Genomic DNA, 14678 nt, shown 5'->3' on the forward strand with positions numbered 1-14678 from the left:
GCCCCGAGGAAAGAGGTCATCACTGGCGCCGAAGCAGATCTCCCCGTGGCCTCAGGTTATACCGTGGCACTGGACCCTGTGACTGTGGTAGAGCTGGAGGGAGAACAGCGCCCAGGGTTGCCGTCAGGGTATTTCATGAACACTTTCAACAAAACAACGAACAAAAAAGTTCAAAAAACAAACACCAAACTGGCTCTGTGTGTGTGTGTGTGTGCGCCTGGCAAAGTTGAGTAAGTGTGGGGGTGTGCAAGTGTGTGCTGTATTTGAGTGTACCAATGACCAATTAAGAGCATTTATGCTTTGCCCATATGTCGGGCAAGACGCAGAAGTGTCGAGCAGAGGAGGTGACAGGTAGGGGCTCTGGTATTACTTCCTTTATGTCTTGACGATAATACCAGACATCTTCTCCAGGGTATCTTTTGGAGGGGTAGTAAAAACGATTTTCCCCAATGCTGCTCATCGTCTCCACCTCATATTGCCCCTCAGCAATCTGTTTTAAGAAGCATTTGTTTAAAATTCTATAAACTTTCCATGCATATAATGCAGAGTACATGTAGAGAGACATTAACAGAAAACATGAAATGTAATTCACCTGTGTGACTTTACCAGGATACAAGTCATCATCATACTGTACCAGTACCCACTGGCCAACCTTGATGGTAGCGTTGCTGCCAATGGGCTCCTCTCCCTCAGTGGAAAGGACATGGGTAGCTGTTGGGTAACACCTGCAATTTTGGCCACAAAAGCAAGACACCTCCCTTGTTGCAATCACTCCTGGTGTTGTGGATGTCAGCTGTTAGGGTGGAATACAATTAAAGGCACATCAGAACATTGTTTCTTAGTTTATCATTTCATTATTTGCAGACATGGTGTGTTTCCTGCTCTTCAAATTAATCTCAGTACTTACTATACTTACATACTGAAATACTGTACATTTAGTCATGGAGACGCTGTCTGCAGCTACTGCGGTGAAAAAGTGTTGCAGGGCTGAGGCAATCATATTGCTGTGAGTTCTCACTCTCCAGCCAGGTGTATAGGTGGATATCGTCTGAGGTGCGTCTCTCAACGGCAAAGTAGCTAATGGGTTAGCAACGTTGCAGAGTAGATACTATAAAAGTTGCTAACTCTTGTGTCTCGAACGTTAGCACACAAAGTAACTACTGCTTGGAGTAATACTCATGAACGGCCATCCGGGTACTTTGCTATTACATTTGCGTTACGCCCCTTTATGGGTGAAAACAAACCGAATGTCTCATTGACTTAAGCCGGGCATACATTGTGCGATATTTTCACTCGTGGGTCTTAAGCTTCTGCTCACACTGCACGATGGAATTTCACTGTTTAAAAGTTCACGACTCACGTCCTCACACTACACGAGCCGACAGTCGGATGCGAGCGAAATGCTTCCACCGTTCGACGCGACAGGCATGTTTCCCCGGTCTGCAGAGGAGGGAACATGCGCACCTTAGGTGGAGATGAGGTCGCGCTCAACAGCGAATTGCACGGCCCTATTAATTTGTGCATGTGAAGTGTCAAATCGGGTCATAGCACTGCTTTAACTGTGTGATTTATGCACGAGCTACGACCAGAATTTCAAACCGTTCTGATTTTCTTGCGACCCTGCGATTGCACGATTGTGAGGCGAAATCGGTTGACGTTACCCCATGTACACTGCACGATGCGAGACTCACGATTGAGCAAGAAATCGTCCCGACTCTCAAAAAGTCGTGCGTGTGCCAAATCGGGGCAAAAGTCGCACAGTGTAAGCCCAGCTTTACATGCCTATCGGCTATCCTAAATGAACATATTCCATGTTTCAGCCACGGCTGTTTGACTATATTATTTGAACAGCTGGCAACACAACACGTTTTCGGCATGTTGCGCGTGAACAACGGCAGTCTACAGGTCCGTATCTTTCGTTTATTAAACCCCAACATTATCAATTGACTTGCATGGGTTGTTTTCCCCAACAAATGGGCGTAACGCACATGGAAACCGTCACGCCGTTCATGAGTATGTGCACTCTGAAGTAGTGGTGACTTTGAAAGTGAGGCGCCTCCTATCCGTATCTTGACAGTGAAGTTGAAGTACAGCTGGAGTAGATCCATTGAGTCCAGACATCACCTCAGCCAGTAACACACAACGCTAGTCTACTTCAGAGTGTGACTCCACCCATTAACTAAACTTGTAGTACATATTTGAGCACAAATGTGTCAATATCTTTTAATCCTGTGGTGCAAAAGCACTGAAAATCAATCGACATGCACACAAAGTCATGATACAGCTGCGAGAGTGTTCAGAACACAAATTCACGTCATGTCCTTTGTTCATGAAAAAAATATGTGATATCCTTGGAATGTGATGAATCCCACACTAATAATATACTTTTAGCTGTATACCGATTGAATTTCGTCTCATTTCGATGCGTCATTTGTGAAATATTTGGATGACAAAGTATTGGTTGCTCCTGGTGTCAAGTACTTAAACATTCTTAGTGCGAATTTCGTTTCATAGCCTAGTGGTATTTACGTTTGCCTATCAATGGGAAGACGCGAGCTCAAATCCGCTGTGCAGCATGTTGACAACAACTCGTGAAATCGTGTTTTGGACCCTACAGTGTAACACATTTTCCCTTGGCTGCATGTGTGTGTTGGTAATGCACAAAATAAATGATCTATTTCAGCCAGATATTTCCAAAATTGTGGCACTGCAACCATGCAGGGACGGTTTTAAGAAATCTGAGGCCCTGGGCAAAGAAACATTTCGAGGCCCCCCTTAACTCAAACGCATATTTGTAATAATGAGAAAATCAACCATAGTATTGATGCACATTTTTTAATGAACACACGAAAACCATATACACAGTGAGTGAGTGACTGCCTGCCCCTCTGAACTGCATGCCCATATCACTCTCCTGGACGGTGGTGGTGGCGGCTTAAGTGAACGAGGCCTGCACAAAAAGACAAGAGGAGAAAAAAACAAACATGAATTAATATGTACACTGTACAGTGTTACATTTAAATAGATTTAGTTATTAATTGTTATAATTAAACTTACCTGAAAACTTTACTTTTCAACCATATTGATGCACATTTTTTTAATGAACACATGAAAACCATATACACAGTGAGTGAGTGACTGTCTGCCCCTCTGAACTGCATGCCCATATCACTCTCATGGACGGTGGTGGTGGCGGCTTAAGTGAACGAGGCCTGCACAAAAAGACAAGAGGAGAAAAAAACAAACATGAATTAATATGCAGCATACACTGTACAGTGTTAAATTTAAATATTATTATTATAATTAAACTTACCCAAAACTTTACTTTTCAACCATATTGATGCACATTTTTTTAATGAACACACGAAAACCATATACACAGTGAGTGAGTGACTCCCTGCCCCTCTGAACTGCATGCCCATATCACACTCTCATGGACGGTGGTGGTGGCGGTTTAAGTGGACGAGGCCTGCACAAAAAGACACTAGATAGAGACAGAGAAAAAAAACAAGCATGAATTAATATGCAGCATATACTGTACAGTGTAAAATTTAAAAAGATTAAATTATTAATTATTATAATTTAACTTACCTAGAACTTTACTTTTCGTGCTTTTGCATTGGCAAATGCAGTGATGACGTCCTCCATATCAAGTTTCTTCCTCACATGTTGTTCTATGGATATCACAGCCAGATCAGACAGCCTCTCCTGGCTCATTGTGGACCTGAGATAAGTTTTTATCAACTTCAGAGCAGAAAAACTCCTATCTCCTGAGGCCACTGTGACTGGTAGTGTGAGGAGTACTCGCAGGGCGATGCTCAAGTTGGGGTAACAGTCCAACAGGTTTTCTCAGAATATGTAACTGAGCATGTCAGTCGGAGAGGAAAGGGAAGGAAAGCCTCGAATTGCTGCCATCATTTCCTGCTCCAAATCAGCTCCATCAACATCGTCTGTTTCCACCTTCATCTTCTGACAGCTAACGGCCAAGGTTCCTTCAGACACAGCTTTTCTCATGTGGTCCAGTGAATACAGGAAACCATATAGATCAAAAAAGACTTTTGTCTGTGCAAATCTGTCTCTGATGCTGCACAATGCCTTGTCAATGAGCGGTAAGAAAAACTCCCTACTGAAGCGCTCCTCAGGTGTCGATTTTGTTTCCTCTCTTCCCTCATAGAGGCATCATCTGGTTGTGGTCCGCTGTCTCTCGCCAGGCAGCTTCATTTCAACATCCAATTTCTCTGCAATCTCTCTTGCCTATGTCTGTGCTGACTTTAGCCCGGTTTCTCTGTATTCTTGAAGAGACTCTTGTAGAGCATTTGTCTCTCTTTGCAGAGTTTCAATGGAGACCTTGGGGCTCTGAAAGAGCTTGCTGATATGGTTTACTTGGAAAAGGATGTTGTACCACACAACAAGACAAGTAAGAAATGTCCATGTCTGTACCTCTTTCAGTATGCCTGTGCAGCTTGACACAGTCTCCCCATCTTTTTTGCCCATGGCATGGTTGAGGACTGCCTCCAAGGCTTTTATGAACTGAGGCATTTGGTAGCGCATTGCTTTGATGCTGTCGATTCTGCACTCCCATCTGGTGGCGGAGAGGCTCTTCACAGTGAGGTCCACATGTTATTGCATAATTTCCCACCGCTGTACTGAGGAGCTGAAAAGAGTGTAAACTCTTTGGAGGAGCCCGAAGAATGTCACCGACTGAACAGATGACTGTGCTGCGTCACAAATAACCAAATTCAAATTGTGACTCCCACAAGGCACATACAAGGCCTTGTGGTTGACGTCTAGCACTCTCTTCTAAACTCCCTGGTGCTTCCCTTTCATGTTACTTCCATTATCATAGGCCTGGCTACGGCAGTCAGAGATGTTCAGCTGGAGCAGGTCAATGAAAGTGTCAAATAGCCCCTTTCCTGTGGTGTCATGCACATCCACAAATCCAATGAAATGCTCCTCAATGGAAACACCCACATCACTCTCACAGTTGACAATGCGGAAGACAATTGACAGCTGCTCAGTATGGCTATTGTCTGGTGTGCAATCCATTATGACAGCAAAGTACTTGGCCTTCTGAATGAGAGCAACAACAGCATTTCGGGTCTTCTGTGCAATCACTGATATCATCTCATTTTGGATCTGCTTGCTCAGGTAATGATGTTTGCGGTCATTATTTGTAATCCTCATTAAATGCTCATTTAGCACTGGGTCAAATTGTGCCATTAATTCCACCTGACCCAAGAAGTTGCCATTTCTGGGCTCATAAAGGTGTTCGGAGTGACCCCGAAATGCTAGATTTCGTTCTGCCAAATGACAGACAATGGCAAACAGTCTCCTCAGCACCATCTTCCAGTGTGACATTTCTTGGTTAATCAGCTGCTGGTTCACTGAATCGATTGTGGCGTCTAGTTTCAATCTTTCCGCTAGGTGGAGCCATTTCTCCATGTTTGCGGTGTGGTCTTTACTTTTCTCATGCGTTCGAAGATGCTCGGAAATCTGTTTCCAGGAGCGAAAGCCATTGGAGCTAAGCGCGGTCTGCGATTCTCCAAAGACGCGGCAACCAAAACAGTATACTGCGTGTGCACTGACTGAGTAAAGCAGCCACTTTCTGTTTATTTTCTCGCCATTTCTCATCGTCATGGAGTAGTTCTCTTTTGTGAATTTTCTTGGTGGTTGGTCAGTAGAGGTGCTTAACTCGAATCTTTGAGGCGTCCGGATTGATTGGATCATTCCAAGGAGGGTACCCGGATTAGACGGATCACTCGGATCATTCGGATCACTTATTTAAAATAAATAAAAATAAATAATAATAATGTATTTTTTAAAACATTTCTGCCGTTAAGTAGCTATGCGCCTCGCCTTCGTTGTTCCATTTATCAATTCACGTGGATAAATCAAAGAGTAAGAAAGTTTGATCAACAGCAACAACACTTTATGAATGTCACAGTTCCTAAACTCATGCTGCGAGCCAACCCACCTGGGTCACTAAACATGCAACCACAACTCGAACAGCCTTTGGCAGCAGTGAAACGGCATGTTCCTGATTTTGCAATAAATAATGTGTGTGTTTGTATTTAAGAAGACTAAAAGTCAAATATTTGGGAGCAGACGTCTAGTTAAGCAGGGACAGTCAGGAGGCGAGCAGCAGATGACCACTCGCTTGCGCTGCCGAGTTGCCTTGCGACTCGCATACTCGTGGAAAAAACGAAACTGAAGCATTGATCCGATCCGTAGGGGATTCGCTGCTACCAACAACTCAGTCAGGATTCGTCTCACCGAGTCGCCGAGGGCGCCGCTGCTGAGTGACTCGGACGAGGGGAGTGACAGCAGTGGCTTTAAAGACTGTACGCTGTAACGCAGTGAGTGATAGTAGAGTCACGTCTGTAGACTATAATTTCCCTAAGAGTAGCCTACAGACTGAGATGTTAAAGCGTTGGCAGAGCACTGTTAACATTTAGGAATGTAGACCTCAACAGAGTCAGAAGCACACAAACAGGGATCCGCGACTCAATTGGCCACAACAGGCTGGACGGTTCTAACAGGCTCGATGAATGACGAGGCGGGAGTTGGTTCAGTTTTACTCAGTGAGTGTTCGTGACTGAACAGCATACTAGGGAGATTAGAGAATGGCTGTTGTAGTCAACTAAAGAGGATATATTCCGGTTTCACAATTTATCGCGTTGTAACTGCCATTTTGTTGACATTAATGAAATGCCGACCCGCCTTTGGCGGATCAATGCACGACAGCCATCCGGTCTGTTCGAATGAGGTCTTGACCCGGCTCTCCAACCGGATCCTCCGGGTTTTATATCATCTCTATTGGTCAGAATTGGGTGGAAAGGGGAAATTCTTCATTTGCACAGGACCTTTTTTTTTAACTATTTCGACTCTTTCTCTGTCTGTTAACTTTTCTGGCCATAACGATGGATCTTCACTGAGTAGGGCACTTTCACTGACCGATTCTGTGGCCGTGTCATGATCAGATCATTGGTTACCTTCCTCTTCTGTCCCCTCTTCTTCAATGTCGATGCGAGAGGATGTTGCTGCTGGTGTGTCGCTAACTAAGTTGTCACCAGAACTACTGCAACTAGCAGCATCATTGCTGTTGGAAGAATTATCCGCAGATGTGCTTGCCTCTTGGGCGGAAGAACTTGTTTGTTGGAGGAATGCACTTATCTTTGGAAGCTTTTCAACAAACTGCTCGTTTTCTTTTTTCCGCTTCTTTTTTTCACAGCCACTTAGATATCTTTTCATGATCCTGGTTTTCTGCTACTTGTCTAGGCTAGTTTCTTCTTTCTATGCTCCACACATCACCTCGACTGGCTACTCTAGCCGTGAAATATCCACATAAAGTTACGACGATGCTTTATTTAGGCACGTTCCTTGATTCAGCACGAATTGACCATATAAACTTGGAGATCGGAAACTGTTTAAGGACAAAGAGATGGATCGACTACTTGCTACGGATGTTATTGTGCATGCATGATCACAGTTGCCAGATGGAAAATGCTAAAGCATATACAAAGCCTAAAAATGATCGTTTTATGGGATATGGTGGGAGGAAATTATTGCACACAAACCAAATGGTTGTTAAAGGCAACTGAATGAAAGCTCTGATTGTCGTACAGTATGTGTTTTTAATCGTACAGCAGAGGACAAAACGTATGGTACAAATGCAATAATTAGTAAATATCTGGCAACTCTATGCTTATGTCGTTGCATAGGTTCCTTCAGACTCAGACCAAAGATCGGTACTTGTCCATGTGAAGTGCGTTAGCCTTCACTTGTTCTTCTCGCTACCTGCTCAGACTCAGACAGAGCCGGAGCAAATCCAGACAGCAGTCTGTGTGACGTCTTGCGCAGGCCACGTAGTGGACGTCACCGCGCTCTGTTTGCGTACAGCCAATGAGAGCGTACGATATAATGTATCCCACAATTCCAAACCGCAATGTTTTTCTTTTTTTTTCTTTTAAAAATACAACGTACATTGTTCTTTTATTTTACGTACTGCTTTTCGAAACAATTGTTTATATACGTTTACCACCCATGTAATGAGCTACAGCTATGGAACTAAAACTAAAAGTACCAGTACATTGCTTGGTGACTGGTGAAGTAGGCCTACTGAAAACTCCCACCGTCGTGGTGGAGTCTGGCACGGTGCATAGGTACCCATTGTATCTCCTTCAAATTGTACTAACACACTAAGAGATAATAATACTCAAGGTGCAGTTAGTATTACCGGAGATCTCAAATATTGTATTCTCGGTATGGGGGGCCCCGAATTTCCTATTCTGGGGCCCCTCGAAAGATAGTGACCTCTTATTTACTAAACTTGACGGGGCCCCTAAAATGACGGGGCCCCGGGCAATTGCCCGACCTTGCCCAATGGTAGAACCGCCCCTGCAACCATGTGGACTCAAACCTGCGTGGCTTCTGTTTTCCCATTGAGATGCAAGCGTGAATACCACTAGGCTATGTCATGGAATTTGCACCATTTTTTTTTAAAGGGATTTCACAGTTCAACAGGTGAATTTCCGGGAGGAACCACAACTTTATTATCTAAATTGCACCTCGGCATGAAACAAAATACAATCGGCATGCAGATAATACTGCATTATTGGTGCGGACAGTGTCAGATTGTAATACCACAGCCGTGTTTTTTTCACAAAGAAATTACAAGGTGTGTTGTCGAGGAAACGGCTGAGTCATGGTATCAGCGGTGACTACAATCAATCGTGATGGTGGTAGTTGTACACTATTGCTTTGTACTTCACGCACTGAATTTAGGAGGAAATAGCTGCATCATGAGTCAGGAAGACACATGTGGTTGTCATCCAATTGTGACGGAGGTCATCTTGCACCTGTTCACCCCCCTCGGGGATCGAACGTGCGACCTCGTCAACTACAACGGTTCGGCAATGGGAGACACAGTAAGATACCGCTGGGCCAAGAGACTAGTCTCTCGGCCCAACGGCACGAGACTGTATGAGGCTATCGGAGGGAGGTTTTTTTTTTTTACCAACGTTCTACGCCAACTCTGTGCTAGTTAGCCTCCGTTACACTCTCAAAAGGGCTATTCATGCTTGTCTCTTGTTGCTTCTTTGGTCACGCACTGAAATGACAAGAAAGTAAGTAGCGGTGCTGACTCAGGAAAGTAGCCACACTACTTTGGGAATGGTAAGGTTTCGAGAAATGCACGTATTTCGCCTTGAAGTAAGTAGATACGTTTAAAGTACATCTGTAGAAAGATGCTAAAGTTCCAGAAACGCACCCCTGCTCTGTGGTTCCCCTCTGCCATGGTGACGCACCACTCCAAAGGCATAGTAGTACAGCTGTCTGGAGTAATAAGTCTGCCCTATGGAAGACTATGGCAGAACAAGGTTCTCCATCATATCGAAACGCACAGTGAAAGAATCACCAACATCATTCAAAAGGTTATAAAATTGGCGGGCGCGCCGGCGATGGAGGGCGTATAGCAGGATTTTTTTTTGCTTTTGTTGATCTGTTAATGTGGGGTCATTCATTTCCATCCGGGATCTCACACATGTGGAGCACAGATCCTTGGCCGGGTGTCCGAAGGCCAAGTTAAAGTCATACTGTACATAAAAATGCTCCAATAGAGTGAGTATGTGACTTGTAGATGATTTTCTTCTAATTTTGGGTCACTGCCTGTCAGAAATAATGTGCTCCACCGTCTCCTCCTCGTGGTTTGGAGCACAGTAGCTTTTCCGGCTTGTCTCACAGCGGTGGCCCGTCACGGACATAATTTGTCTGCTTTCTAGACCGGACGCAGACAGGCACATGACGGCAGTACTTCTTAATGAGTGATTTGCCCCGTGTACATCAAGCGCTACCAACGCGACCCAGGTAGCTGGGGTGGTTGAAGAAGTTTCGCCATGAATTTGTTTTATTCGCTCTCGACGCTGCACTGACATGTTTAATTCAGCAAATCACATTAAGGCTCTGTCTTGACAGCCTGAGACATTCCTCGATATGAACGTTCCCATTGGTTTTCGCCGAACAGCGTCATAGCGAATTCGCTTAAGATTAGCTTGAGTTTAATCGTCAAAATTCGCCCTGGTCGCTCAAGAAGCATCGCTCCTGCCGAATTCGCTCTGGTAGCTTTATTCGCCTTCCCTCCATAGAGAAACAATGGCTTCCGCCGCGCAGGTCGCTTAGTTCGCCTTCGATGTACACGGGGCATTACAAAAACTTAAGTGTGATAATGACAAGTCGTCTTTCAATCAATCCCACTTGTGAATATCATTCTTATCGGGCCTATTATTTATTTAGACTATACGCTTACCTCTTCGCATATTCTCTTCATCATGTCCCCGAGGAAGCGCGCTCCCATAGGTTCCTTGGAGTACCAGCAGGTGTCCATTGTCTGGAGTCTCGCCTGTGGTATTTGTTTTGGGTGGAGATAGAAAGCTTTCGCGTCCTCTGGGCATTTCTCCATGTATCTCCTGAAGCTCTTTACCAGGCACAGGAGGTCCTGGGGGATGGCGTACATGTATCCGCGCAGCTGCTCCCTCTGCGGGTCCACCGGGTCTTTGTGGTTTTTTGACTGCGGGTTGAATGTGAAGGTCACATATTCCTGTCCATTTTCATCAGTTTTCACGACGAAAGAATTTCTTCGGAGGTCCCTATTGCCCTCCCTGCCATTGCCAATTGGATGTCGAACCAAACTTTGGTGACTAATCCTCTTGCTGTGTTGGGGTAGAGGGCTTCGGAGTTGCGCATCGCCTCGATATGGAGCCATATCTCACGCCTTTCGTAAAGTCTTCACGAAAATAATAGAGTAATTTTCGTGGTGCATTCACGTTATTGCCCGCCTTTCGTAAAGTCTTCACGAAAATAATAGATTAATTTTCACGCTGCCTATTCACTTGAATTGCCCCACTGCCAGTGTTGCCAAGTCCGCTTATTATAAGCGACATTGGGCTTCTTTTTTTGAGCAGTCGCTTTGAATTTTGTAAAGTCGCGGGTTGCGTTTTTTTTGGGCTTGCTCTTTTCAGGGTTGGGCTTGCTGTTTTCTCCTGCTCTGCCGGTCATTTGAATGTGTTTCTCAATGGCAACTCGTTTTTTCTCACTCATCCTTACAAGTGACCCTACTACAGCATTGTAAACTGCCACTTTCTGTGGTCACTTGGGGGGATTTTAGCTGCCCTGCAAAGAGCAAGGTCTTCCCTGACTAGGCACGCGACTGACGACCCACCCCTTCGGTTGCTTATTTTGGGCTTGTTTTCACTACACCCATCAGTCGCTTCTTTTGGGCTTGTTTTCAGGACGTCAGTCGCTTATTTGTCGTAGAAAATCTGGCAACACTGCCCACTGCTTCTATGGTTATCCAAACGTCTGCAGGGGCGGGGAGGGGGTGCTGACAGAACACTGCTGATACACTCGGGACTCACTAAAGCTGGGCTTACACTGTGCGACTTTTGCCCCGATTTGGCACTCGCACGACTTTTGAGAGTCGGGCCGATTTCTTGCTCAATCGCAGGTCAATCGTGAGTCTCGCATCGTGCAGTGTACATGGGGTGACGACAAGCGATTTCGCCTCACGATCGTGCAATCGCAGGCTCGCAAGAAAATCAAAACGGTTTGAAATTCTGGTCGTGGCTCGTGCGTAAATCGCACAGTTAAAGCAGTGCTACGACCCGATTTGACACTTCACATGCACAAAGTAATAGGGCCGTGCGATTCGCCGTTGAGCGCGACTTCATCTCCACCTCAGGTCCGCATGTTCCCTCCTCTGCAGACCGGGGAAACATGCCTCTCGCGTCGTACGGTGGAAGTATTTCGCTCGCATCCCACTGTCGGCTCGTGTAGTGTGAGGACGTGAGTCGTGGGCTGAGAACTTTTAAACAGTGAAATTCCATCGTGCAGTGTGAGCAGAAGCTTAAGACCCACGAGTGAAAATATCGCACAGTGTATGCCCGGCTTAATTCGACGCCCTTTTGGTACTTACGCCTTATGTCCCCTAACCCTACTTAACCCTAACCCTAACCTTAACCCTAACTTTGACCCTAAACCTAACCCTAAATTGCTTGTTTGAAATGTTTAATTACCATGCAGGGATTAAAGTTTTCCGTCGCTATGACGGATTTCCGTCAAATGGATTTTCGTTTGGACGGATTTCCGTCCATTTAATTCATGTCAATTAGTTTTACAATTTTTACTTTCCAACTGAACTCAAATTGAGAGCACTCCTGGTCATGAGAAGGGGTTGAGATGGTGTGTTTGGTGTACGGATTTAGTTATACACTCCCCCACCAGTGGTGTCATCAGAGAAATTAGAACACAGGGGGGTGTCATACAACAGATTCACTCAGTAGTTTTGCGTCATCCCCTGTTCTTCCGTGTTCAAAAAAAAAAAAAGTACACGAACGGTCAAAAATTCGGTTGTGGCGCAGTGCGAGAGATTAAAAAAACAAATAGGCTAGCCAACATTGTTGCTAGTGGCAGAAACGAAAATAAGTGTAATACTATGTCTTTAAAGTGCAATGACAGTCATTAAACAAGTTGGACTGATATCCCAATATGGGCTAATAATGCATACATGGAATGCATAGCTGGAAAAAGGTAGGACACATGTTTCCATTATCATTGCACCTGCCGTGGCAGATAGTTAGAAAAAAGAATTGTTTACTTCGACTGCGCATGATGTCCTTTTCATGAAAGGTTCTCCTTTTAAGCATTGTGGCTTTTACTAACATTATTCATAGCCCCAATGGGATGGCTATCATTGGCAGCTAGCTAGGATATACCATGCGTAATACCATGCGTTTCATCCTCAAAGTTTAGCGCGTTTGACTGGCTACGTGTAGAACTAGCTCTAGTTGTCTTTCTGACAACGGACAATTTACAGTCTTATCTGTAATCATAGCATAGTAACTTTGTTGTTGCCGATATATATTTAAGAAATAAGTTAAAATGGGTTGCATTTTACAGGGGTCACGGAGGCTATCCCTGGCAGAGCCAATATTTTATGCCACGTCTTGTTCTGGGAAGCAGTTTTCTGATGGGTGGACTCATAGTCAATAAATGCCGTTTTTGTGTTTGTTTCACTTTCAAGGCTTGTTGTAGGCTACTGTGTGATGTTATTTTTGCTAACTGGAATAGTGTGCAGCAACAGTTGTGTGTGTGCTTGTTTTTGAGTGGCTCAACGTCTGTGCCCATCTTCTCGGACGCTTCGTTTGAGTTCAGTTATCTGCGCACTCAGGACTGATAGGTGGGTGATTTGTCTTGATTCGAGAAAGTTGCGCGACAAGCTTGGGAAACTGTTACTTTTGTTAAACGATAGACGTATGGCTGTGACTGTGTCGTGTCTGCTTGCGTCGTGTCAGCTTGTAGGAGAGAACACGAGTGCGTGTAGGAATCGGGGACGTGTTTTAAATCAATGGTAAGCGTGTGCCTGGCACCGCACATCGAGAAGCAAAAAAAGTACCGGTAGCCATAGGTTTTCAAAACGGTAGAACACAAGAGGTAGACTACCGCACCCTGTTTGTAAACGTCAACAAGTTATTTGTAACAGGATGAATAGTGAAAAACATACAAATAACCAGCAACTAGTTTTCTCCCTCTGCTAAGTGCATTGTTTTTTTAATGTCAGAAATACAACTGCAAGCAATGCGCACCAGTGCTTTCACCAGAACAGTGTTTGCCCATTCTGATGTGAAAGACAAAATATAGCCTAAGCTTACTACTACTACTACAAAAAAAACATAATGGGATCACAGTATCAAGCATTACAATTCCAAGTCAATAATTCTGTGATATCAGCTAGACCACTTTGAAGCAACACTCATTGTGAATCCATTCTGCATAATGTTGTGAACAATTAATAAACAATGGGTAGAAATAAGTGGAAATAACCAAAACATGCCCCAAATTGCAGTTCAGTGTTTGCAGTCTGATATAGTATCCATTATCCCTCCATTCTCGGCCAGTTCTAGTCAATCTGGTGGCCTAGGCCTGCCCCCTTTCCCTCTTTCCTTTTTTTGTTTTTAGAAATTGGCATCTGTAAACATAGCATTGTAGGCCTACATCTGATTGAGCACATCTGATCTAGTACCTACAGGTACATTCATACTGAGTGTGTATATAGGCCTACTGAGTGTATAATGAATATTCATTGTTAATGTGAAGTGTAAAGTTTTATGTTGGTTGAAGTTCTGATTTTTTGGCACTTTTTGGTATTACTGGCGCCCTCAAGACATAGGCCTATTCTGCTCTAGGCGACTGACCTGTCTGCCTATGCCTAGTGCTGCATTCCTTGCATAAAACCAGTGTATGTTTTGTTATGAGGGCAGAGCCTGGCTACATTGGTTTTCGTTGGGTTACGGAGTGATTATCGATCGGGTGCCTAACCGGTAAAAAAGTTCAGTCAGATGACTTTTTTTGCTTTAATCCCTGTTACCATGTGACGGTAGGCTACCGAAAGGGCATCAAACTAGTGGGTCGCTAGGCAACAGTCGGGCAATTCAAGTGAATAGACAGCGTGAAAATTAATCTATTATTTTCGTGAAGACTTTACGAAAGGCGGGCAATAATGTGAATGCACCACGAAAATTAAGCTATTTTTTTCGTGAATACTTCACGAAATGAGTGAGATACGGTTGCGATATGACGGTCTGGGATGTGGGGGTGATGGACACTTCGATCCTTGCCTTCTTTCC

The sequence above is a fragment of the Engraulis encrasicolus genome, chromosome 8 (genome assembly GCF_034702125.1).
Source record: "Engraulis encrasicolus isolate BLACKSEA-1 chromosome 8, IST_EnEncr_1.0, whole genome shotgun sequence".
Classification (NCBI taxonomy): domain Eukaryota; kingdom Metazoa; phylum Chordata; class Actinopteri; order Clupeiformes; family Engraulidae; genus Engraulis; species Engraulis encrasicolus.